The sequence below is a fragment of the Schistocerca serialis genome, chromosome 9 (assembly GCF_023864345.2).
Source record: "Schistocerca serialis cubense isolate TAMUIC-IGC-003099 chromosome 9, iqSchSeri2.2, whole genome shotgun sequence".
NCBI lineage: Eukaryota > Metazoa > Arthropoda > Insecta > Orthoptera > Acrididae > Schistocerca > Schistocerca serialis.
The window spans coordinates 404134398-404161378 of NC_064646.1; positions in this window are offsets into that span (position 1 = coordinate 404134398).

Below are 26981 nucleotides of genomic sequence, written 5' to 3' on the forward strand. Positions count from 1 at the left end.
GGCAAAGGCTAACTCGGAATCTAATGTGCTAGCTCAATCATATATCGGTTTTCCGAATATGATGTGTTTCACTGTTACGAATCATGTCTGTGAGTCAACTGTTGCCGGCCGTTGTGGTCGAGAGATTCTAGGCGCTTCAGTCTGGAACCGCGCGACCCCTACGGTCGCACGTACGAATCCTGCCTCGGGCATGGATGTGTGTGCTGTCCTTAAATTAGTTAGGTTTAAGTAGTTCTAAGTTCTAGGGGACTGATGACCTCAGATGTTAGAAGTCCCTTAATGCTCAGAGCCATTTGAACCAAGTCAACTCTTCCTATTTCTTAGCACGATGAAGTGAGGTTATAAGTACCACCGTATTTAAAAAAAAAAGAAAAGAACAGAGTAAGAGTTCCAAAGAAAGCCGACAGAATAGTGCTTTAGAAAAATGAGATTAGCGTCGAATTTAGTATCAAAACTGGAGACAAGGCAGTAGACGAAGCGATAAAATATTTGAAACGGGAATAAGATATGACAAACAAAGCAAGGAGAGCGTTGGAAGCAAGCGCATTACCACAGGCCAAGAACATTTCTCGCCAAAAGTAATCTACTAATATAAAGCATAGATATTACTATGATGAAGAAATTTCTGAAAATGAACGTACTTTCAGTCGTAGTGTTATAGGAGGATCCTGATAATTCACTGAGGTGAAGGAACGAAACAATATAGATAACTTTTTTTTACTCTAACATCTTGGAGGCTCTAAAATGTCATAACATTTCCGAATGAGGAAAGATACATTTTTATTCTTGTGTACAGAATTAGCGAATATTTTGTCTCTCGCCAATGTTAGAGTACGACAACGCTTGCCACAGAAGATGAGTTGAGTACAGCAGTTTACCAATTGAGTCGTAAGAGACCGATTCGATGTTGCTGTCTCAGCACAAATACCTACATCTATGTACCCCGACCAAATATTAATAACATATTTCTCTTTAAAAATTAAAAAAAAGGGTGAATGCCTTACTAATAAGATCAATACATCTTCACTTCCTCCAGTTCATATAAAATCACTTTAACCATATTAGTCAGTACTTTAAAGAAACACATAGTAACTTAATAATCCAGACTCAAATGTTATTGAACGTATACATGCATGGAAGCAGATTTTAGAAACTGTAGTCAAACATCAATTTAACATTTTCACAATCGATACTGAAGCGATACCAGGAAATTCGTTTACAGAAACCCATTTGATGGATAGCAGTTAAGGGATATTAATTTAGGGTGTGTCCACTTTTCGTCTTTAAGTCAGTTTGGGAAAATTTGTATGAGGTGTCTCAATGGATGTGGAGGAATGGCAGCTCATTGTTGCTCATGAGCCGAAACGAGAAAAGATATTGCTGTTTGGCGCTGGGGTCTCCTACGAAGTTGACTTTCCAACTTATCTCAGAGATGTTCCAGTGTGTTAAGACCGGGTCTCTTGGAAAGACCAATCAATTTCAGGAATGTCATTGTCCAGAAACGACTGTTCAGACATGCTGCTTTCAAACACAATGCGTTGTCAAGCTGATACAAACAACGTTTCCAAACTGTTTGTCTACTGTACGCAGAACACACTGCTGTAAAATGTTGCCAAATCCTGTCGCATTTAGCGCTTTCTTAATGGGACCACACTGTAGCCACGAAAACACGCCCATACCGTAACACAACCTCCGCCATACTTCACTGTTGGCACTAGGAATGACGGCGGGTAACGCTCTCCATGCATTCGCCAAACCCAAACCCTTCAGTCGGACTGACACAAGATGTTTCGTGATTCATCACTCCAGCCACTCGTTTGCAGCGTTCTACTGTCCATTACCGATTTACAGGCGAATATGTCCAGAACTGTTCATGACTGTATTTGAAAATTTACTGAGTAATATAAATATATAATCAGAAGCTTGATTATTCCTAAGCGATTGTTATGGAATATAGCGTGGAGTATGTCTGGCGCGTCCGAATCTCTCCATTATCCAGACAATAAATTTTATCTGATGGGCGCTGATGACCATTATGTTGGCTGTGCTGCAACCATAAGTCACCCAACCATTCATCGTCTGAATAACTAAACTGTCACATTTCTGTGTGCAGTAAGGAAGCTTTCATTCCCAAGACATAAAGCTCTACTTGATCTCTACACTATTCAGACTTCATCCTCAATTCTGCTCCGTTTCATTCCTCATATATCAGGTGCGTAATTGACATTAATTGCGGACGGAGGCGCCCGTGAATATTTGATGTAGTGTGAGCCGCGAGCGACCTGTCAAAGGAGCTTCTCTGATCTAAGCAGCCGAGCGTACCGAATGCTTTAACCTTTCGGTATCCGTCCGCAGTGGGTGGCTCACATACGGTCGTTGATGGATCACGGTTTGTGCCACCACAGCCGGCCGAAGTGGCCGTGCGGTTCTAGGCGCTGCAGTCTGGAACCGCGAGACCGCTACGGTCGCAGGTTCGAATCCTGCCTCGGGCATGGATGTGTGTGATGTCCTTAGGTTAGTTAGGTTTAACTAGTTCTAAGTTCCAGGGGACTAATGACCTCAGAAGTTGAGTCCCATAGTGCTCAGAGCCATTTGAACCATTTGTACCACCACAGGGGTCGGGAGAAGATTGTAGTGCATGTTTCCTGCGGCGCTGAGGGTAAGAACTAGAGTGGCAAGTGGCGCTCTCTGTTTTGAATTACACTCTCAAGTTCTCGTCGCCATGCCGTTTACCTCACGTCTGCAGCTTAGATACAAGGGTTACTGCTGTGGTTGATTACTTTCTCTTTTTTTTTTTTTTTTTAATTTTGGTTTTCGGCTACCGCCAACTAAAATTCGATCGTTTGACACTCTGGCACGCGATAAATCCAGTGCCTATACGACGACAGAGATAAAGCGTGATTCATACTGTGGTGTAGTGTAGCAAGACTATATTACTTCAGGAGGAGGTCGAGCAGGTACTAGGACACACCCACAAATTATTAGTGATTTACGAAAACTGAGTACGACAAAAACATAACTTTGGGAAAAAATATTATCCTCAGAGATGACATGCAGTTGATACATGGAATGTGTTAGTAGGTGCGAATATGGACAACCATCAGCTGCTCAGCTTTATAATGGATGATGATAATGAAAATTTTTGCCAGACCGGAACTCGAAACCGGATTCCCCGCTTATCGCGAACGGTTGCCTTACGATTATGCTATCTAACAAGGGAACCTCCCCATCGCACCCCCCTCAGATTTAGTTATAAGTTGGCACAGTGGATAGGCCTTGAAAAACTGAACGCAGATCAATCGAGAAAACAGGAAGAAGTTGTGTGGAACTATGAAAAAAAAGCAAAATATACAAACTGAGTAGTCCATGCGCAACATAAGCAACATCAAGGATAATTTTATCGCAGGAGCGCTATGGTCCCGTGGTTAGTGTAAGCACCTGCGAAGCGAGAGGTCCTTGGTTCAAGTCTTCCCTCGAGTGAAAATTTTAATTCTTTATTTTCGTAAAGTTATGATCTGTCCGTTCGTTCATTGACGCCTCTGTTCACTGTAATAAGTTTAGTGTCTGTGTTTTCGCGACCGCACCGCAAAACCGTGCGACTAGTAGACGAAAGGATGTGCCTCTCCAATGGGAACCGAAAACATTTGATCGTAAGGTCAGAGGTCAACCGATTCCTCCACAGGAAAACACGTCTGATATATTCTATACGACACTGGTGCTGTCATGTGCTTCACATGACAGGAAGATGTTGTCGTCCCACGTAACTTGTACACTTGGCGAATGGGTAAAAGATTCTTCTACCTTGCCCGATTTAGGTTTTGTTGTGGATGTGATAATCACTCCCAAAAAGTGGTGAAAACATAAGAGTTTGTCACATAAACTGCAACAAATGAATGCAACAGTTTCACAGTCGCAGTTTTCCCTGTGCTCTGTCAAAACATATGTTTTTAACGTTTTCAAATTTTTCCGTGTGTAGACCGTCAAATCCTGCATATGTGCAAGCAAACCTGAACATGTCCTGGAATTTTGGAGAGCGAAGTTGATTATGTGTGAGTGCCTGAACTTTGATAATTATCTGAAAACAAAAAATTAAACTTCTCGCTCGAGGGAAGACTTGAACCAAGTACCTCTCGTTCCACAAGTGCTCACGCTAACCACGGGACCACGGCGCTCCTAAGCTCACATTATCCTTGATGTTGCCTATCTTGCGCATGGACTACTCAGTTTGTATATTTTGCTTTTTTTTCATAGTTCCACACAACTTTTTTCTGTTTTGTCGATTGATCTGTGTTCAGTTTTTCGAGGCCTATCCACTGTGCCAACTTATAACTAAATCTGAGGGGGGTGCGATGGGGAGGTTCCCTTGTAAGTACGACTCACGACTAGACCCAGTCTTCCATATGTCGTCAACCAAGTGTCTACAGCCTGCACTCGTACAAGCATTATGGCCTAGTGGAGTCTACAAAGATTATACGAAAGAACTTACTCCCCTTCTAGCAGTAATTTATCGTTGATCGGTTGAGCAACGAAGGGTCCGTAGCGACTGGAAGAAAGCGTAGGTAATTTGTTAAGAAGGACCCTAGGAACGATGTACACAATTATAGACCTATATCGTTGACGTCAATCTGTTGTAAAATTATGGAACAAGTTTTATGCTCAATAATTATGTCGTTCTTCAAGAATGAAACTCTCCTCTATAAAAATCAACATGGATTCCCCAAAAAGGACCCCGCGAAACTCAACTCGCTCTGTTCCTCGATGAGATCCACAGTGCAGTTGACAATGGCGCTCAGTTTGATGCCGTGTTCGTTGACTTCAGGAACGCATGTGGCACCGTCGCGCACTGCCGTTTAGTGAAAGAAATACCAGCTTATCGAATATCGGAGCAGATTTGCGACTAGATTCAAGACTTCCTTGAAGACAGAATATAACACCTCGCTCTTAAAGGAACAGAATGACTGATGTAAAGGTAGTTACTGGTGTACCCCAAGGAAGTGTGCTGGGACCGTTAATGTTTACAATATATATAAATGATGTAGTAGAAAGCCGTGGTTGCTTTATGAGGCTGTTCGCAGATGATGCGGTTGTCTGCAACAAAGTAGCAACGATTTGTGGAATGACCTCCAAAGAAATTATGAATGGTGCATGTTCAAATGGCTCTAAGCACTCTGGGGTCATCAGTGCCCTAGACTTAGAACTACGTGAACCTTACTAACCTAAGGACATCACACACATCCATGCCCGAGGCAGGTTTAGAACCTGTTACCGTAGCAGCAACGTGGTTCCGGACTGAAGCGCCTACAACCGCTCGGACACAGCGGCCGGCTGAATGGTTCAGTCTCTGGGAGTTAACCCTGAACGTAAATAAATGTGGTACATTGAGCATACATAGGAAAAGAAATTCACTACTGTACAGTTACACTATTGATGACAAATCGCTGGAAACAGTATCAGTCGTAAAATATCTGAGAGTAACTATCCGCAGCGGAATTATCATATAAAACAAATAGTGGGAAAAGCAAAAAAAAAAAAAAAAAAAAAAATGGTTCAATTGGCTCTGAGCACTATGTGACTTAACATCTAAGGTCATCAGTCGCCTTGAACTTGGAACTACTTAAACCTAACTAACCCAAGGACATCACACACATCCATGCCCGAGGCAGGATTCGAACCTGCGACCGTAGCGGTGGCGTGGTTCCAGACTGAAGCGCCTAGAACCGCTCGGCCACACCGGCCGGCTGGGAAAAGCAGATGCCTGGCTCATATTCATAGGGAGAATCTTAAGGAAATGTATGTCATCCAGGATGGAAGTGGCTTATAATGCGCTTGTTTGATCTAGCCTGTTGTTCATTTATCTGGATTCCCTACCAGATAGTACTGATAGCAGAGAGAGAGAGAGAGAGAGAGAGAGAGAGAGAGAGAGAGAGAGAATGATAATGATTAGTTTGTGGTGCGCTCAACTGCGCGGTCATCAGCGCCCGTACAGAGTCACATTTTTTTTCATAGTACAGTTTTTTACGCAATCCAATCTAGCCACTGTCACGAATGATGCGGGAAGAGAACAGAGAGAGAGAGAGAGAGAGAGAGAGAGAGAGAGAGAGAGAGAGAGAGAGTCATGTGATCGTTTAGTCGGCACGAGAGCTTTAAGGGGATGCTCAGCGAATCACTTGTTAGATGTTATAAGAGAGGAGTTGAGTATCACAGAGGGATTGACTTCAGACATTTTGGGAGAGAACGTTGCGGGAAGAGTCGAGCGAACATATTACTTTCCCCACATACGTCTCGATTAATAACCATGAGAAGAAAATTCGAGAAACTAGAACCAATACAGAGCTTAGCGACCATCATTCTTCCCAAGCGCTATTCGCGAGTAAAGCGGTATTGAAGGGCTCAGTTAGTGATATAAAAAGTGTCCTTCGCCACACACCATCAGGTGGCTTGCGGCGTATGATGTAGATGTAAATGAATGAAAGCAAACGCTCGAGAAATCCTTGTTCGAGTCCCGGTCCGGCACAGATTTTCGTTGTTGTCAGCCATCGTACACCTGATGGCTGTCCATATTCCTGGTTGGAAATACATTTCATGTATTCCAAAAAATTTTCAAATATGTGTGAATTCCTAAGGAACAAAACTGCTGAGATCATCGGTCCCTAGGCTTACACACTACTTAAAATAACTTACGGTAAGGACAACACACACATCAATGCTCGCGGGAGGAATCGAACCTCCGGCGGGAGACGCCACGCAATGGCCCCCGTCAACCGCGCGGCCACTCCGCGCTCCCACGCGGTGCCTGTAAAGGAACTTTGCGTCGTACTTCTGCACAACACAGGTGGTGGTGGTGGTTAGTGTTTAACGTCCCGTCGACAACGAGGTCATTAGAGACGGAGCGCAAGCTCGGGTTAGGGAAGGATTCGGAAGGAAATCGGCCGTGCCCTTTCAAAGGAACCATCCCGGCATTTGCCTGAAACGATTTAGGGAAATCACGGGAAACCTAAATCAGGATGGCCGGAGACGGGATTGAACCGTCGTCCTCCCGAATGCGAGTCCAGTGTGCTAACCACTGCGCCACCTCGCTCGGTCACAACACAGGCACTGTAATATCGTATGTATTTGATACTATCACTAACACTTGTAACATTTAGCAGTCTGTTCATTGCAGGATGATAGTTTCACATCTGAGTACAATTGTCTGTAACTTGATATAAAATTGTGCATAAATGTTCTATTAGCATGCAGCCGGATCTGTGATAGAACGCAATTATCGCCGTAAGCTATGATTACAAGTGGCCGCTGATTACGTAGATACTGGGCTATTACATACATACTGGAGGTGAGCGGTTCTGCGCTCGGACATAAATAAGTTTCTGGCTAAGGCGGCGAAACGAGACACTTACCACACATACAGTAAGTACCTGAGATCTAGATGCGATTGTATGACCAAGGGGCGTGTCGCGACTGTGAACAATGAGAAGGTCAACCAACTGGCAAGAGACGTAGCAGGAGAGGAATACAAGATATGTCGAATCGCTGTAGACAGACAGATGAGCAGAGGTGAACGGAACAAACAGTGCTAGTCCGAAGATCTGCACAAAGGCACCTGGTACAGACAAATCAAACCGCATACGTATTTCTAAGATACAATGGTACGCTGGAAAATATGATCTGAAACGTAACATTGATGTTAAAGGGATTACAGGTAGTCCGTAATGACAGTAACCAAACTGAAATTCAGCCACGGGTTCTACTGACAACACTCCCACAGAATTCGCATCATCCCACCAACATACTGCGACTGTGGAGTGAGCCAGGTATCAGACTACTTACCTACAGAGCTGTTTAAAATGTAGCAAGGATATCACTCGACTATATTGATACTCGTGGCAACAGTAAATATGAACATTTATTAACTATTCAAGGAATTCTTGTTAAATTTGCAGTTAAAGTATAACTGCTTATTTTGCGTTAGGGGTCTTGACGTTTACACAGCGCAATAACTGACCCGTTAAATTTCGGACGTGCAACCGCATAAACCCTATTTCTTCTGATGACATTACGGCGTCTACATTTCGGCCATCTTCGGAGTGAGCCTGCTGATTGCAGTTACATCCTTTTAAACCCGGGGACCACGCCACTGTGCATGCGGTCACAGATACACAAGCGCCAGAGATATTGACAGGCGGCAAAAAAATGTGCATTAATTAAAACTGTGGCCACACGGTCGATCCATGCGAGGACACCGAAGTCTTTGCAAGTTTTTTGTTATTTCTCGGGCAGATCGCCAGTGCAACCCATGAAAGATGCACAGAAGATCGGAGGGACACTCGGCTGTTACAGCTAAATATAACTGTGGCAGAGCACTTCATCGGCAACGATCATTCTATGCTGTATGAAAATTTCGAGAGTATAGTGTCGACTTCATCATTTTGAGGCTTGATGTTGAAAGAAGCAGATGAAGTTCGTTCGGCGAAGAATTCAAGTAATATATATATATTATGTGATCAAAAGAATTAGGACACCTGGCTGAAAATGACTTATACGTTCGTGGCGCCCTCCATCGGTAATGTTGGAATTAAATGTGGTTTTGGCCCACCCTTAGCCTTGATGACATCTTATACTCCCGCAGGCATACGTTCAATTATGTGCTGGAATGTTTCTCGGGGAATTTCAGCCCATTCTTCACGGAGTGCTGAGCTGAGGAGAGGTATCGATGTCGGTCGGTGATGCCTGGCACGAAGTCGGTGTTCCAAAACATCCCAAAGGTGTTCTATAGGATTCAGGACAGGACTCTGTGCAGGCCAGTCCATTACAGGGATTTTATTGTCGTGTAACCACTCCGCCACAGCCGTGCATTATGAACGGGTGCTCGATCGAGTTGAAAGATGCAATCGCCATCCCCGAATTGCTCTTCAACAGTGGGGAGCAACAAGGTGCTTAATACCTCAATGTAGGCCTGTGCTGTGATAAAGCAAGCCCCCTCCATGAAAAACACTACCATACCATAACAACACCGCCTCCGAATTTTACTGTTGGCACTACACACGCTGGCAGATGACGTTCACTGGGCATTCGCCATACCCACACCCCGCCATCGGATCGCCACATTGTGTACTGTGATTTGTCACTCCATACAACGTTTTTCCACTGTTCAGTCGTCCAATGTTTACGCTCCTTACACGAAGCCAGGTGTTGTTTGGCATTTACCGGCGTGATATGTGCCTTATGAGCAGCCGCTCGACCATGAAATCCAAGTTTTCTCACCTCCCGCCTAACAGTCGTAGTACTTGCAGTGGATCCTGATGCAGTTTGGAATTCCTGTGTGATGGTCTGGATAGATGTCTGCCTATTACGCATTACTACCCTCTTCAGCTGTCGGCAGTCTCTGTCAGTCAACAGACTAGGTCGGCCTGTACGCTTTTGTGCTGTACGTGTCCCTTCAGGTTTCGACTTCACTATCACATCGGAAACAGTGGACCTAGGGATGTTTAGGAGCGTGGAAATCTTGCGTACAGACGAATGACACGAGTGACACCCAATCACCTGACCACGTTCGAAGTCCGTGATTTCCGCGGAGCGTCCCATTCTGCTCTCTCATAATGTCTAATGACTACTGAGGTCGCTGATATGGAGTACCTGGCAGCAGGTGGCAGCACAATGCACTTAACGTGAAAAACGTATATTTTTGGTGGTGTCCGGATACTTGATCATATAGTGTAGCAATTTTAGTGTGGAAAAATTAGGAAATCCGGCGCTTTCTTTAATAGAATTGCAACGATGTCGCTTCAGTGCACATCGTAATGATACATCAATATTCCAAAGTGTATCGAGCGCGTAGGCACAGATTCAATTTGTGCACACTTCTTTGCCACTGAACAATCTCTGTGACGCTTGTGTATCTGTGGTCGCATGCTCAGTGATACTGTCTGCGGGTTTAAAAGGACGTAGTAAGTGTTGTGGCGTCGATCTGTCGGCTACGTCTGAAGACGGCCGGAATGTATGCGCCCGAAATATTTGCGGAAGAAATATTACTTACAAGGAAACCTCCCCATCGCACACCCCCTCAGATTTAGTTATAAGTTGACACAGTGGATGGGCCTTGAAAAACTGATCAATCGAGAAAACAGGAAGAAGTTGTATGGAACTATGAAAAAAATTAGTAAAATATACAAACTGAGTTGTCGATGCGCAAGATAGGCAACATCAAGGAGTATGTAAGCTCAGGAGCGCCGTGGTCCCATGGTTAGCGTGAGTAACTGCGGTACGAGAGATCCGTGGTTCAAGTTTTCCCTCGACTGAAAATTTTACTTTCTTTATTTTCGCAAAGTTATGATCTGTCCGTTCGTTCATTGACGTCTCTGTTCACTGTAATAAGTTTAGTGCCTGTGTTTTGCGACCGCACCGCAAAACCGTGCGATTAGTAGACGAAAGGACGTGCCTCTCCAGTGGGAACCGAAAACATTTGATCGCAGGGTCATAGGTCAACCGATTCCTCCACAGGAAAACACGTCTGATATATTCTATACGGCACTGGTGACGGCATGTGTGTCACATGACAGGAATATGTTGTCGACCCACCTAACTTGTACACTTAGCGGGGAGGGTAAAAAGATTCTTCTACCTTGCCCGATTTAGGTTTTCTTCTGGATGTGATAATCACTCCGAAAAAAGTGATGAAAATATAAGAGTTTGACACATAAACTGAAAATAAAAAAACTAAATTTTTCACTCGAGGGAAGACTTGAACCTAGGATCTCTTGTTCTGTAGCTGCTCTCGCTAACCACGGGACCACGGCGCTCCTAGACGTTCTTTCGCCTAGGTGTTGCATATCTTCACATGGACTACTCAGTTTGTATATTTTACTAATTTTTTTTCGTAGTTCCACACAACTTCTTCCTGTTTTCTCGATTGATCTGTGTTCAGTTTTTCAAGGCCTATCGACTGTGCCAACTTATAACTAAATCTGAGGGGGGTGCGATGGGGAGGTTCCCTTGTTAGCTATTTGTGGGAAAGAAACTCTTTGTCTTCAGTTCAAAAGCTAGCATGTGAATCTGTGCTGGCTGTATTGGTGTACACACAGGTGCATTAAATAAATAATGTGCTACTATCTTTCTTGACCGATCTGCTCTCAATTGTTACACCAACAGTTGGTACAAGTTAAGACATCATCCGAGTAGCGTGATCCGACGTATTGTTTCCACGACATGTGACAGGAGTGCTTTCTCAGCAATATGGCTTCTTACTTTGAGTTTCCAGTCACAAAATAGTTTCCAAGTAAGGAGCAGTATAAAATGTACGTGAGAACTTCAAGAACGCATATCAGAAAGGGCCTGCTAGCAGTGGAAAACCGTTTTCTAGAGAAGTGGGAGCTCGGTTTTACAGCGGTCATTTTCGCCGGAGTTGCCGTTATTCTCTTTATGGCCTTCGACGGATATGGCTGTCGGCTAGCCGCTGCATTTCCACCTTAGCCAAACGACACACTGTGCTCTGCTCCCTTGGCATTAGCGGTAGATTACCACTGTTGTTAGTGTTAAGCGCTAACATCTCTCAAGAGTTTGAGACACGGTAAATCATTCGTTGAGAAGGACATCACAATCAGTTTGACGTGTAAGGTTAAAAGTTTCTGGAGTGCGCACAAGTTGTCTACTGATCAGTGTATGAGTAACAGATAAAATGTTTGTAGATGAAGTTTATTATCCGTCGAGGCACTCTCATCGCGTCACTGGTTTCTATATCAGGTGCTATCCTTGGTTCCTCATTGTGAGCTATGGTGGTTGTGCAGTGGTAGCTGTAGATATTGTAAAGATACCAGTGTAGTGGTGGGCATCACTTTACGGTCGTCAACAATATCACATAAACGGAATACTAACCGGAAACGGAGATGGCATGTTAGTATTCGTACCACGAATTCCACTCATTTAAACTAATTTTCAGCTTTAAAGGCGCCAGTCTCTTGTAAGATTAACACATGGTGTGACTTTAAGTAAGAAAACTATACGTAGCATGTTCGTGTGTGAGACAGCCACAAACCATTCGTGTTTGCACCAGAGTGGAGAAAATACCATGCGTTGCGGGTCATTTTCAGTTGTATCAAATATTTACATGAAACTGGGAAACATATTCTTAAAATTACAAATGCATCACGCAGCAATGAATAACATCGCTGAGAGTTTAGCATCTCCACGTACAATTTTTTATTGAAATACTTGCTAATTCCCCCACCCCCCCACCCCCGCCCCTCCCGCCGAACCATGGACCTTGCCGTTGATGGGGAGGCTTGCGTGCCTTGTGCCTCAGCGATACAGATGGCCGTACCGTAGGTGCAACCACAACGGAGGTTGAGAGGCCAGACAAACGTGTCGTTCCTGAAGAGTAGCAGCAGCCTTTTCAGTAGTTGCAGGGGCAACAGTCTGGATGATCGACTGATCTGGCCTTGTAACACTAACCAAAACGACAGTGCTGTGCTGGTACTGCGAATGGCTGAAAGCAAGGGGAAACTACAGCCGTAATTTTTTCCGAGGGCATGCAGCTTTACTGTATGGTTAAATGGTGATGGCGTCCTCTTGGGTAAAATATTCCGGAGGTAAAATAGTCCCCCATTCGGATCTCCGGGATGGGACAACTCAAGAGGACGTCGTTATCAGGAGAAAGAAAACTGGCGTTCTACGGATCGGAGCGTGGAATGTCAGATCCCTTAATCGGGCAGATAGGTTAGAAAATTTAAAAAGGGAAATGGATAGGTTAAGGGTAGATATAGTGGGAATAAGTGAAGTTCGGTTGCAGGAGGAACAAGACTTTTGGTCAGGTGAATACAGGGTTATAAATACAAATAATATAAATACAAATAATGCAGGTGCAGCTTTAATAATGAATAAAAAAATAGGAGTGCGGGTAAGCTACTACAAACAGCACAGTGAACGCATTATTGTGGCCAAGATAGACACGAAGCTCATGCCTACTACAGTAGTACAAGTTTATATGCCAACTAGCCTTGCAGATGATGAAGAAATTGATGAAATGTATGATAAGATAAAAGAAATTATTCAGGTAGTGAAGGGAGGCGAAAATTTAATAGTCATGGGTGATTGGAATTCGAGAGGAGGAAAAGGGAGAGAAGGAAACATAGTAGGTGATTATGCATTGGGGGTAAGAAATGAAAGAAGAAGCCGCCTGGTAGAATTTTTCACAGAGCATAACTTAATCATAGCTAACACTTGGTTCAAGAATCGTAAAAGAAGGTTGTATACATGGAAGAAACCTGGAGATACTAGAAGGTATCAGATAGATTATATAATGGTAAGACAGAGATTTAGGAACCAGGTTTTAAATTGTAAGATATTTCCAGGGGCAGATGTGGACTCTGACCACAATTTATTGGTTATGAACTGTAGATTAAAACTGAAGAAACTGCAGAAAGGTGGGAATTTAAGGAGATGGGACCTGGATAAACTGACTAAACCAGAGGTTGTACAGAGTTTCAGGGAGGGCATAAGGGAACAATTGACAGGAATGGGGGAACGAAATACAGTAGGAGAAGAATGGGTAGCTCTGAGGGATGACGCAGTGAACGCAGCAGAGGATCAAGTAGGTAAAAAGACGAACGCTAGTAGAAATCCTTGGATAGCAGAAGAAATATTGAATTGATGAAAGGAGAAAATATAAAAATGCAGTAAATCAAGCAGGCAAAAAGGAATACAAAAGTCTTAAAAATGAGATCGACAGGAAGTGCAAAATGGCAAAGCAGGGATTGACAGAGGACAATTCCACTAGGGGCAAGATAGATACTGCCTACAGGAAAATTAAAGAAACCTTTGGAGAAAAGAGAGCCACTTGCATGAATATCAAGAGCTCAGATGGAAACCCAGTTCTAAGCAAAGAAGGGAAAGCAGAAAGGTGGAAGGCGTATATATAGGGTCTATACAAAGGCGATGTACTTGAGGACAATATTATGGAAATTGGAAGAGGATGTAGATGAAGATGAAATGGGAGATACGATACTGCGTGAAGAGCTTCACAGAGCACTGAAAGTCAAAACAAGGTCCCGAGAGTAGACAACATTCCACTGGAACTACTGATGCCCTTGGGAGAGCCAGTACTGACAAAACTCTACCATCTGGTGAGCAAGATGGATGAGACAGGCGAAATAACCTCAGACTTCAAGAAGAATATAATAATTCCAATCCCAAAGAAAGCAGGTGTTGACAGATGTGAAAATCACCGAACTATCAGTTTAATTAGTCACAGCTGCAAAATACTAACGCGAATTCTTTACAGACGAATCGAAAAGCTGGTAGAAGCTGACCTCGGTGAAGATCAGTTTGGATTCCATAGAAATATGGGAACACGTGAGGCAATACTGACCCTACGGCTTATCTTAGAAAATAGATTAAGGAAAGGCAAACCTACGTTTCTAGCATTTGTAGACTTAGAGAAAGCTTTTGATAATGTTGACTGGAATACTCTCTTTCAAATTCTAAAGGTGGCAGGGTTAAAATACAGGGAGTGAAAGGCTATTTACAATTTGTACAGAAACCAGATGGCAGTTCTAAGACTCGAGGGGCATGAAAGAGAAACAGCGGTTGGGAAGGGAATGAGACAGGTTTGTAGCCTCTCCACGGTGTTATTCAATCTGTATATTGGGCAAGCAGTAAAGCAAACATAAGAAAAATTCGGAGTAGGTATCAAAATCCATGGAGAAGAAATAAAAACATTAAGGTTCGCCGAAGACATTGTAATTCTGTCAGAGACAGCAAAGGACTTGGAAGAGCAATTGAACGGAATGGACAGTGTCTTGAAAGGAGGGTATAAGATGAACATCAACAAAATCAAAACGAGGATAATAGAATGTAGTCGAATTAAATCGGGTGATGCTCAGGGAATTAGATTAGGAAATGAGACGCTTAAAGTAGTAAATGAGTTTGGCATTTGGGGAGCAAAATAACTGATGGTGGTCGAAATAGAGAGGATATAAAATGTAGACTGTCAATAGCAAGGAAAGCGTTTCTGAAGAAGAGAAATTTGTTAACATCGAGTATAGATTTAAGTGTCAGGAAGTCGTGTCTGAAAGTATTTGTATGGAGTGTAGCCATGTACGGAAGTGAAAGAAGGACGATAAGTAGTTTGGACAAGAAGAGAATAGAAGCTTTCGAAATGTGGTGCTCCAGAAGAATGCTGAAGATTAGATGGATGGATCACATAACTAATGACGAGGTATTGAATAGAATTGGGGAGAAGAGGAGTTTGTGGCACAACTTGACAAGAAGAAGAGACCGGTTGGTAGGACATGTTCTGAGGCATCAAGGTATCACAAATTTAGCACTGGAGGTCAGCGTGGAGGGTAAAAATCGTAGAGGGAGACCAAGATATGAATACACTAAACAGATTCAGAAGGATATAGGTTGCGGTAGGTACTGGGAGATGAAGAAGCTTGCACAGGATAGAGTAGCATGGAGAGCTGCATCAAACCAGTCTCTGGACTGAAGACCACAACCACAACAACAACAACTTACTACTTCACAAACCATCGCAACAAATATGAGACGTCCCCGTAGAAAAATTAATGAATTACTGTGCTGATAAACCTCTTACGTTATTTGATTTTCAAACAGCTGAGCAGAACTGAAAGTACTCGGACATTTCGCTCTTTACTTATTCTGATCAACACTAAACTGACACACAATATTTTTAGCGCAACGCAAAATGGTTCAAATGGCTCTGAGTACTATGGGACTTAACATCTGTCGTCATCAGTCCCCTATAACTTAGAACTACTTAAACCTTACTAACCTAAGGACATCACACACATCCATGCCCGAGGCAGGATTCGAACCTGCAACCTGTCACGCGGTTCCAGACTGAAGCGCCTAGAACCGCACGGCCACACCGGCCAGCTAGCGCAACGCATCTTACTTTCAATAATTCCTACAAAAGAATGGCCCTGACTAACAATAACCTATACCTTTCATGAATCACTTACAAAAATCTTCGTTACTCGAACTACTGCAATGCAGCGAGCGCAAATACTGCCAGCTAAATAAAAGATTCTAACTACTGTAGGCACTAACTATTGATAGGCATAGTTAGCAAATGAAAGATTTTGATCGAGAACAAACAATGTATTTACCTTAATAGTGTTCAAAAGTCGTCATATATATACTCAGTTCATGATAACCAATGTTACAAATTTACTCCTTCTGATGGACATACGTCCAGATCGTCCGCTCTCAAAATTCTGCCATCTCTCTTCCCACATCCACCACTGCTGGCGGCTCACCTCCAACAATGCAAACCAGCCACAGACTTCACACAGCACAGTCAGTGATTTTCATATAGAGCGCTACGTGGCATTACCAACATAAAAACCTAACACAACCTACTTACTAGCCGCTCTAACCGTCGGCAACGGGTCGTGTGAAGGCACTATTGTACACTACACGGGTTTATTCAGTTTCTAATACAGAGCTGCGGAAGGTGATTTTTCTTATTCTTCTTATGCCTGTCCATTAATGTATGTTGGCGACCATGCGATGCATCTTTATTCTATGGACCAGAGTATTATAGTAATTGATCTGTACTTGGTATCCTACCAGCCGGCCGCTGGGGCCGAGCGGTTCTAGGCTTTCAACATTTCTCGATGTTTGTGCATTCTTCGCAATACATCGGTGTTAGTTATTCTTGCTGTCCATGGTCTTTTCTGCATTCTGCAGTGAATCCACACATATAAGCCCTCGATCTTCTTTGCTATTCGTGAAGACAAGCAGCAGAAACTCTCGCTGTATGCAGGCAGGCTTTATTTTGCCAAAATGTGTGCCCAGGAGTCCTTGCCATGAATGGGCACATAACGGGGCGTAGTATATCACCGACGTACCACTGTGCTATAAGGGTGCCGCGAATGACAACCAAAGGGGTCCTGCTATGAAAACAAATGGCATCCCAGACCATCACTCCTCGATATCGGTTCGTATGGCGGGCGACAATCAGGATGGTATGCCAATGCTGTCTGGGTCGTCTCCAGACACATCTTCGGCCTGGGATCTTATTGAATGGAGTGTAACTGTGTTCAGCGAAGAGTCTCGCTTCTAAATGAGCCTCGAAATCCAGAAACCAGTTGAGAACGTTTGGAGCATTAGTGGCAGGACCCTCGTACCAGTTCGGGATTTGGACGATGTAACGCGGCTGTTACACTGAATTTGGCACACTGTCCTTCAGAAAGAGGCAACGGCCTTGCCGCAGTGGATACACCGTTTCCCGCCAGATCACCGAAGTTAAGCGCTGTCGGGCGTGGCCCGCACTTGGATGGGTGACCATCCGGGCTGCTATGCGCTGTTACCATTTTTCGGGGTGATGTCAGCCTCGTGATCCCAACTGAGGAGCTCCTCGACCGAATAGTAGCGGCTCTGGTCAAAGACACCCATCATAACGACTGGGAGAGCGGTGTGTTGGCCACACTGCCGTCCTACCCGCATCCTCATCTGAGGATGACACGGCGGTCGGATGGTACCGGTGGCCCACATCTGGCCTGAAGACGGAGTGCTGTCGTTCAGAAGGACATTCAACAACTCTTTCAATCAGTCGCCAAACAGAATAACTACTTGCTTAAGGGCCAGAGGTTCATCAACGCATTCTTGGCTTGTTCGGTTTGTGAAGCTCTTTCTCGTGAATAAATCATCCAAATTATTCTGAAATTGTGATCATTTCTTTTCTGTACATGTACATCGCATCTTCCGATTTCCATCCCACTAGGATAATTCCTTCGTGGTGCGCTTTTTTTTTGTTTTAATTTTCTTTAATTTCGTGAAAACATTCTCTGTCCAACATTTTATCTACATGTCTAATCTCCAGTCTTTACAGAACATGTTCTGAAAATAATATAATCATAGTATCAAAGAGCCACTGAATCATAATTTGCACTTGTGAAGGAATCGGGCTTCCATGTGACAGTCAAAAAATTTTGTAGGTGTTAATGATGACACCTAGATTACAGCTGTTATCTTCCACCATGCTGAAAATCTTCTAAACTAGCAGCAGTTAGGACTGTATCAGCGAATATTGTTGATGAAGATTCCAGTAACCTTTACGCCGTTTTGTTTATCACCAAGCGCTTCGTCCAGTGGCTGGAGGGCCGGCATACCATACCTTGTAGAATCATGTGGGTGCGATATGGAGGGACATGGGGTCAGCCGCGCGGGATTAGCCGAGCGGTCTGTTGCGCTGCAGTCATGGACTGTGCAGCTGGTCCTGGCGGAGGTTCGAGTCCTCCCTCGGGTATGGGTGTGTGTGTTTGTCCTTCAGATAATCTAGGTTAAGAAGTGTGTAAGCTTAGGGACTGATAACCTTAGCAGTTAAGTCCCATAAGATTTCACACACATTTGAACATTTTTGTCATGGGGTCAGCACACCACTGTCCCGTCCAGTATGCCGACTTTCCATACAGTGGAGCTTCTATTTATCATTCAAGTATCGTGAGGCTGAGTGCTGTCTTCCCACCAACGAAAAACCCTCGTCAGAACCGGGAATCATGTCCGGATTCTACACATAACAGCCATCTCTGTTGACCACTCAGCTACGGAAGCAGAGTACTCTATCAAAAGCAGTAAAATATGCTGATGGTAGCATTTTTGCACTTGAATTTGTACTATAACTTGTGGTGTCACCGCCAGACACCACACTTGCTAGGTGGTAGCCTTTAAATCGGCCACGGTCCATTAGTATACGCCAGACTCGCGTGTCGCCACTGTCAATAATTGCAGACCGAGCGCCACCACACGGCAGGTCTAGAGAGACTTACTAGCACTCGCCCAGTTGTACAGCCGACGTTCATAGCAATGGTTCACTGACAACTACGCTCTCATTTGCCGAGACGATAGTTAGCATAGCCTTCAGCTACATTTGCTACGACCTAGCAAGGCGCCGTATTCAATTGATATTTAATATTATGAAGCATGTATCGTAACGAGAGATGTTCTACAATTGTGGATTAAAGTTAAGTATTCTACCAGTTACCTCCTGTTTTGCTAGTCTTATTTCTCTGACCTGTTCCAGACCTAACGCCAGTCAGCGTGTAATTAAACGCGTGCATTTCGGCCTCCTCTAGAAAATCAGTGTTGGCTCTTCTGCCGACACTTCATAACTACGTATTGCTTCCCTAGTACCTAAATCTTTTCTAAACCCCAACTCCGTTTCACCAATGAATTTCTCACGTCTTTCGTATGAAATTAAATGGCTCGCTTCCAGTAATATTTTCGACGAATAGCTCATAAGAGTACGTAACCTGGGTTGCTACGGTTGTCAGCCTGTTGATAGTAAGTTACACTGGATGGTAAATCATGGTACAGCAATAGTCACATACACAGATGGTGGTAGTACCGCGTGCACAAGCTGTAGAAGGGCAATACGTTGACGCAGCTGTTATTTGTTCTCACATGATTTATGTGAAAAGATTCCTTACGTGGTTATGGCCACATGACGTGAATTAAGAGACTCTGAACACGGAGTGGTAGTTGCAGCTATACGCATGGGACGTTTTACTTAGGTAATGGTTTGGGAATTCAATATTCCGAAGTCCACTGTGCCAGGAGTGTGTCGAGAATACCAAATTTCCGGCATTACCTCTCACCTCGGACAACGCAGTGGCCGACGGCATACACTTAACGACAGAGAGCAGCGGCGTTAACGTAGAACTGTCAGTGCTTACAGATAAGCAACAATGCGTGAAATAACCGCAGGAATCAATGTGGTGCATAAACGAACGCATCCCTTAGGGTAGTGTGGCGAAATTTGGCGTTAATGAGCTGTGGCAACAGACGACCGACGCCAGCACTTCTGCTAACAGAACGACATCGCCTGCAGTGCCTGTCCTGGGCTCCTACACATATCAGCTGGGAATTAGACGACTGGGAAATTGTGGCCTGATCGACTGAGTCTCGGTTTCAGTTGTTGTGACCTGATGATAGGGTTCGAGTGTGGCGGAGACCTCACGTGCTGGCCACGGTGGCCGAGCGGTTCTAGCCCCTTCATCCGGAACCGCGCTGCTGCTACGGTCGCATGGTCGAATCCTGCCTCGGGCATGGATGTGTGTGATATCCTTAGGTTAGTTAGTTTTAAGTAGTTTCTAAGTCTAGGGGACTGATGACGTCAGATGTTAAGTCCCATAGTGCTCATAGCCATTTGAACCATTTTTTCAGACCCCACGTAGCCATGGACAAATTGCCAACAACGGACTGATCGAGCTAGTGCTGGCTACATAATGTCACGGGCTGTGTTTACACACAATGGATAGTGTCCTCTAGCCCGATTGAACCCATCATTGATTGGGTATGGTTGTATTCGGCCACTTGGAGATAATTTGCAGCCATTCATGGATGTACACTGAGGTGACAAAAGTCATGAGATGCCTCCTAATATCGTATCGGGCTTCCATTCTCCCACATAGTGGAATGGACCCAAAAAGTAGATGGAAGTCTCCTACAGATATATTGAGACATGCTGCCTCTATAGCAGTCAGTAATTGCGAATAATTGCCGGTTGCAACGAAAATACACTCCTGGAAATTGAAATAAGAACACCGTGAATTCATTGTCCCAGGAAGGGGAAACTTTATTGACACATTCCTGGGGTCAGATACATCACATGATCACACTGACAGAACCACAGGCACATAGACACAGGCAACAGAGCATGCACAATGTCGGCACTAGTACAGTGTATATCCACTTTTCGCAGCAATGCAGGCTGCTATTCTCCCATTGAGACGATCGTAGAGATGCTGGATGTAGTCCTGTGGAACGGATTGCCATGCCATTTCCACCTGGCGCCTCAGTTGGACCAGCGTTCGTGCTGGACGTGCAGACCGCGTGAGACGACGCTTCATCCAGTCCCAAACATGCTCAATGGGGGACAGATCCGGAGATCTTGCTGGCCAGGGTAGTTGACTTACACCTTCTAGAGCACGTTGGGTGGCACGGGATACATGCGGACGTGCATTGTCCTGTTGGAACAGCAAGTTCCCTTGCCGGTCTAGGAATGGTAGAACGATGGGTTCGATGACGGTTTGGATGTACCGTGCACTATTCAGTGTCCCCTCGACGATCACCAGTGGTGTACGGCCAGTGTAGGAGATCGCTCCCCACACCATGATGCCGGGTGTTGGCCCTGTGTGCCTCGGTCGTATGCAGTCCTGATTGTGGCGCTCACCTGCACGGCGCCAAACACGCATACGACCTTCATTGGCACCAAGGCAGAAGCGACTCTCATCGCTGAAGACGACACGTCTCCATTCGTCCCTCCATTCACGCCTGTCGCGACACCACTGGAGGCGGGCTGCACGATGTTGGGGCGTGAGCGGAAGACAGCCTAACGGTGTGCGGGACCGTAGCCCAGCTTCATGGAGACGGTTGCGAATGGTCCTCGCCGATACCGCAGGAGCAACAGTGTCCCTAATTTGCTGGGAAGTGGCGGTGCGGTCCCCTACGGCACTGCGTAGGATCCTACGGTCTTGGCGTGCATCCGTGCGTCGCTCTGGTCCGGTCCCAGGTCGAAGGGCACGTGCACCTTCCGCTGACCACTGGCGACAACATCGATGTACTGTGGAGACCTCACGCCCCACGTGTTGAGCAATTCGGCGGTACGTCCACCCGGCCTCACGCATGCCCACTATACGCCCTCGCTCAAAGTCCGTCAACTGCATATACGGTTCACGTCCACGCTGTCGCGGCATGCTACCAGTGTTAAAGACTGCGATGGAGCTCCGTATGCCACGGCAAACTGGCTGACACTGACGGCGGCGGTGCACAAATGCTGCGCAGCTAGCGCCATTCGACGGCCAACACCGCGGTTCCTGGTGTGTCCGCTGTGCCGTGCGTGTGATCATTGCTTGTACAGCCCTCTCGCAGTGTCCGGAGCAAGTATGGTGGGTCTGACACACCGGTGTCAATGTGTTCTTTTCTCCATTTCCAGGAGTGTAATACAATAAAATATGGTCAGACTATCATTACGGATCGCTGTTTAAAATCTCGACTCAGAAGCCTTGCGTCTGTTGCCAGCCGCTGATCGAGACAACAGTCTGAGTGTGGAGCACGAAGAGATCAAATCCTAGCATTGTATTCTGATCCTTCTTTGTCTCTCCAAGCGAATTCGGGGATTGTTCTTTAAGGACCACTTTGCGCCGCATCGTATCCAATATACACGGGAGCGCCAGAGAAACTGATATAAGCATGCGTATTCAAATACAAGTCGGCCGGCGTGGCCGAGCGGTTCTAGGCGCTACATTGTAGAACCGCGCGACCGCTACGGTCGCAGGTTCGAATCCTGCCTCGGGCATGGATGTATGTAATGTCCTTAGGTTATTTAGGTTTAAGTAGTTCTAAGTTCTAGGGGACTGATGGCCTCAGAAATTAAGTCCCATAGTGCTCAGAGACATTTGAATTTTCCAAATAGAAATATATGTAAACAGGCAGATTACGGCGCCGCGGTCGGCAACGCCTATATAAGACAGCAACCGTCTGGCGCAGTTTTTAGATCGGTTACTGCTGCTACAATGGCAGGTTATCAAGATTTAAGCGAGTTTGAACGTGGTGATATAGTCGGCACACAAGCGATGGGACACAGTATATCCGAGATAGAGATGAAGTAGGGATTTTCCCGTACTACCATTTCACCAGTGTACCGTGAATACCAGGAATCCGGTAAAACATCAAATTTCCGACATCACGGCTGCCGCAAAAAAGATCCTGCAAAAACGGGTCCAACGATGACTGAAAAGAATTGTTCAACGTGACAGAAGTGCAACCCTTCGGCAAACTGCTGGCTATTTCAATGCTGGGCCATCAACAACATTGGACTGTTGATGAGTGGAAATTGTCGCCTGGTCGGACGAGTCTTAGTTTCAAATTATATCGTAGGGATGCATGTGTACGGGTATGGAGACAACCTCAAGAATCCATGGACCCTGCATGTCAGCAGGGGAATGTTCAGGCTGATAGGGGCTCTGTAATGGCATGGGGACTGTGTAGTTGGAGTTATATGGGGCCCCTAATGCGTCTAGATACGACTCTGACAGCTGACACGTACGTAAGCATCCTGTATGATCACCTGCATCCATTCGTGTCCATTGTGCATTCCGATGGACTTGGGCAATTCCAGCAGGACAATGTGACACCCCAAACGTCCAGAATTGCTACAGAGTGGCTCCAAGAACGCTCTTCTGAGTTTAAACACTTCCGCTGGCCACCAAACTCCCCCAGAAATGAATATTATTGAGCATATGTGAGATGCCTTGCAACGTGCTTTTCAGAAGAGATCTCCACCCGCTCATATTCTTACGGGTTTATGGCCAGCCCTGCAGGATTCAACTGTTAATGTTTTATCGTAATTACCCTCTATACAGACACGGTTATTATGACACCTAACAAGTACGTTTTGCCCACAATCTGTTGGTGACATCGTTTCCCCATGTTTGTCACATGTAGTAATTGTGAATACTTTATTTTACATGAAAGATATTGATATATTTTAACAAATTGTTATACTTTACGTACTAAGATGCTACATTTGAGATTCGAAATTAATTACATCGTTTAATAATATATTATACTGTATGGATGTAAATAGTTTTTATTGAATCCATAAAATATGTCTCGGCATGTGTTTTGTAATGGCGCTTACGTGTGACTGATTTATTTGTATAATGTTTTTCATGTAACTATTACTAAGAGACAGAGATATTTTTGAAGTCGTGCCGACAGTTGTAAGATCCTTGTATTTTTATTCTCTGACTGGGAGTTAAAATTTTTCCCATACAAACTGCACGTTTAGCAGCTCGTTTAGTGAGTGTATACCATGTGTTTCGTAGGATATATTGCAAGGTTTGTTTTCTTAGTGCTTCTGGCTGTATGTTAACGTGATAATACTTTCTCTCATAAGCAGTTTCATAACATGCACAATTAAATTTTAGATGCGAACCTTTGACGACCGTTCTGTTCGATTTTTAATTAATGACGAAGATGTTGCTACATTTGTTACTAGAGGTAAAATATTATCTTTGTATAATGGTACGTTCAATGTAATTACATGATTTGTGTTATGCTTTTTTTTTTTTTGCTGTGGTGCGTAGTTATGTTTAGTGACCCACTCGAGAATGGGCATAGCCGGAAATCGATAGTGTGAAAAATAAAGTTTTATACACAGTCTGATGGAAAAATATCGTTCTTTAAATCTATTGAGTCTATGGAGCCCAAGCAGATGAAAATGAATTCCGTTTTACTTTTTTTTTCAGTATGAACAGTTTCTGTATTTGATTTAGTACTTTATTGCTGTGTAACTGTGCGTCAACGACGTAATGTCTCATGAATTTTTTTCGTGTTTCTTGCAGGTTAGTACTGTCAGCGCGATGACAATCCAGGATTTGTGCCACGGCAGACGCAATTCTTTGGTAAAGTATTCGCTTTCTCTTTCCATTTCAGACACTATAGTTTGCACAAATTTCATACAGTAAGACAAGTTGCTCAATCAAGAGCCTGCAGAGAAAATTTCTCGCAAGTGTCTGTCCCGTTGTTTGGCTGTGTTGTCGTGCTTCAGCATTCTGTTGACCTAGCAGCTTTCGTCTGAGTAACAAGGTTACGTACTCTGTACACTGTATATCTTTGCACAGTTGCAGTGTGCGACAGAAGAGACTGAGATATTCAGCCATGAAAATCTTTGACCCCCTACCCAGTGATGTAAAGTATTTAATAGATAGTAAAATTAACTTTAAACGAAAACTGAAATGATTTCTGCTTGACAACTCTTTTTATTCGCCTAAGGAATTCCTGACTGTGCAATAATTGTAAAAATAGCTCAGTTCACAACATAACGAGAGTTCGCAATTATGAGTCACGGAATATGCAGGTATCTAACCAGTTACTTTCTCCGTTAGTACAGGTTATTAGATTGTTTGAAGCAACAGACTACTCCATCTCAGACCTCAGACACACAGTATCGACGGATAGCTCCCTGAGAAAGAAACTAGCGCTAAGCATCACAGTAGGCTGCTACAGCGTGCCAGTACACTTTCGCGTTTACTGTTACATGTTGTTGGTTGGGTTGTTGTGGGGAAGAAGACCAGACATCGAGGTCATCGGTCTCATCGGATTAGGGAAGGACGGGGAAGGAAGTCGGCCGTGCCCTTTTGAAAGGAACCATCCCGGCATTTGCCTGGAGCGATTTAGGGAAATCACGGAAAACCTAAATCAGGATGGCCGGACGCGGGATTGAACCGTCGTCCTCCCGAATGCGAGTCCAGTGTCTAACCACTGCGCCACCTCGCTCGGTCACTCTTACATGTAACCCTCGATAGAGCCACGCTATTATGAAGCGGCCGGCCGTTGTGGCCGAGCGGTTCTAGGCGCTTCAGTCCGGAATCGCGCGACTGCTACGGTCGCAGGTTCGAATCCTGCCTCGGGGATGGATGTGTGTGATATCCTTAGGTTAGTTAGGTTTAAGTAGTTTCTAAGTCTAGGGGACCGATGAAAAAATGTTCAAATGTGTGTGAAATCTTATGGGACTTAACTGCTAAGGTCATCAGTCCCTAAACTTACACACTACTTAACCTAAATTATCCTAAGGACAAACACACACACCCATGCCCGAGGGAGGACTCGAAGCTCCGCCGGGACCAGTCGCGCAGTCCACGACTGCAGCGCCTTAGACCGTGTCGGCTAGGGACTGATGACCTCAGATGTTAAGTCCCATAGTGTTTAGAGCCATTTGAACTATCGTATGACCGAGCGAGGTGGCGCAGTGGTTAGACACTGAACTCGCATTCGGGAGGACGATGGTTCAATCCCACGTCCTGCCATCCTGATTTAGGTTTTCCGTGACTTCCCTAAATCGCTCCAGGCAAATGCCGGGATGGTTCCTTACAAAGGGTACGGCCGACTTCCTTCCCCGTCCATCCTTAATCCGATGAGACCGATGACCTCGCTGTCTGGTCTCCTTCCCCAAACAACCCAACCCAACTATCTTATGAATCGTATCTGTAGCAATTCGCAAAGCGTCGTTTTGGATCCTACAACTTGATGCAAAATAAATAAAGTTCATTCGTAATTACTACTGTCTGAATTTAAGACAATATTTCGAGTCTGACAGACTTGTGAAATTAATCACCTTAAAATATGTTAAAATTGGAAATGAATTCCTATCTTTGTTTATTATCCTGGGCAGTCCTCTAGCTAGTTGCCAACTGCGTCCGACTGTGGTATATGTTGAACTGCACAGCAGCTGTGGTCACTAGCATACATTATTTGACTTGTCACGGCTTCTGGCAGCTTGTCTTTCTGCCCTTCCATTATACTGGGACCAAAGCGCGCACCGCGCATGGACTCCTGCCGTTCAACTGACCCACTCCATGTATGCATTAAACAGCGAGGCAGATACCTGCCGAACACGGAAGCTTCGTTAAGACGTCATAAACAGTGCCACTGGCTACTGTGAGAGTCAAGAGTAGTAGCACCATTAAATAAGAAACCGCCTCAGATTTATACAATTTTTGAGACGTTAATGTACTGAGGACTGTCAACCCCCGTATAGTAACGTGACGCTTAACCGATCATAATTTGGATTTCATAAGATTTGCTGTACTGAGACAGCAATTTATACTTTCCCTGAGAACATAATAAAGCTTTTAAATGACAGAATATTACCAATCGGAATCTTCTGCAGCTTAACGCAGGCATTCTATTTTGTCAGTCCTAATACTGTATTAGAGAAATTAAGTTTTTGTGGGATGCATGGTTCAGCACATACCTGGTTTAGTATCCATTTAAGAATCAGTCCAAAGGAAGTTACGTTAGGATGCTCGAATAATACAAACACAGAGGCCACTTCATCTTTATAGGGAGAAATTACAAACGGAGTTCCACAGAGTTAGCTCACAGTACGTTCTGTTCTTGCTGTATGTTAATGATATAACATTTTGTTTGAATAGTCTTTTTGTAGATGATTCAAGGCT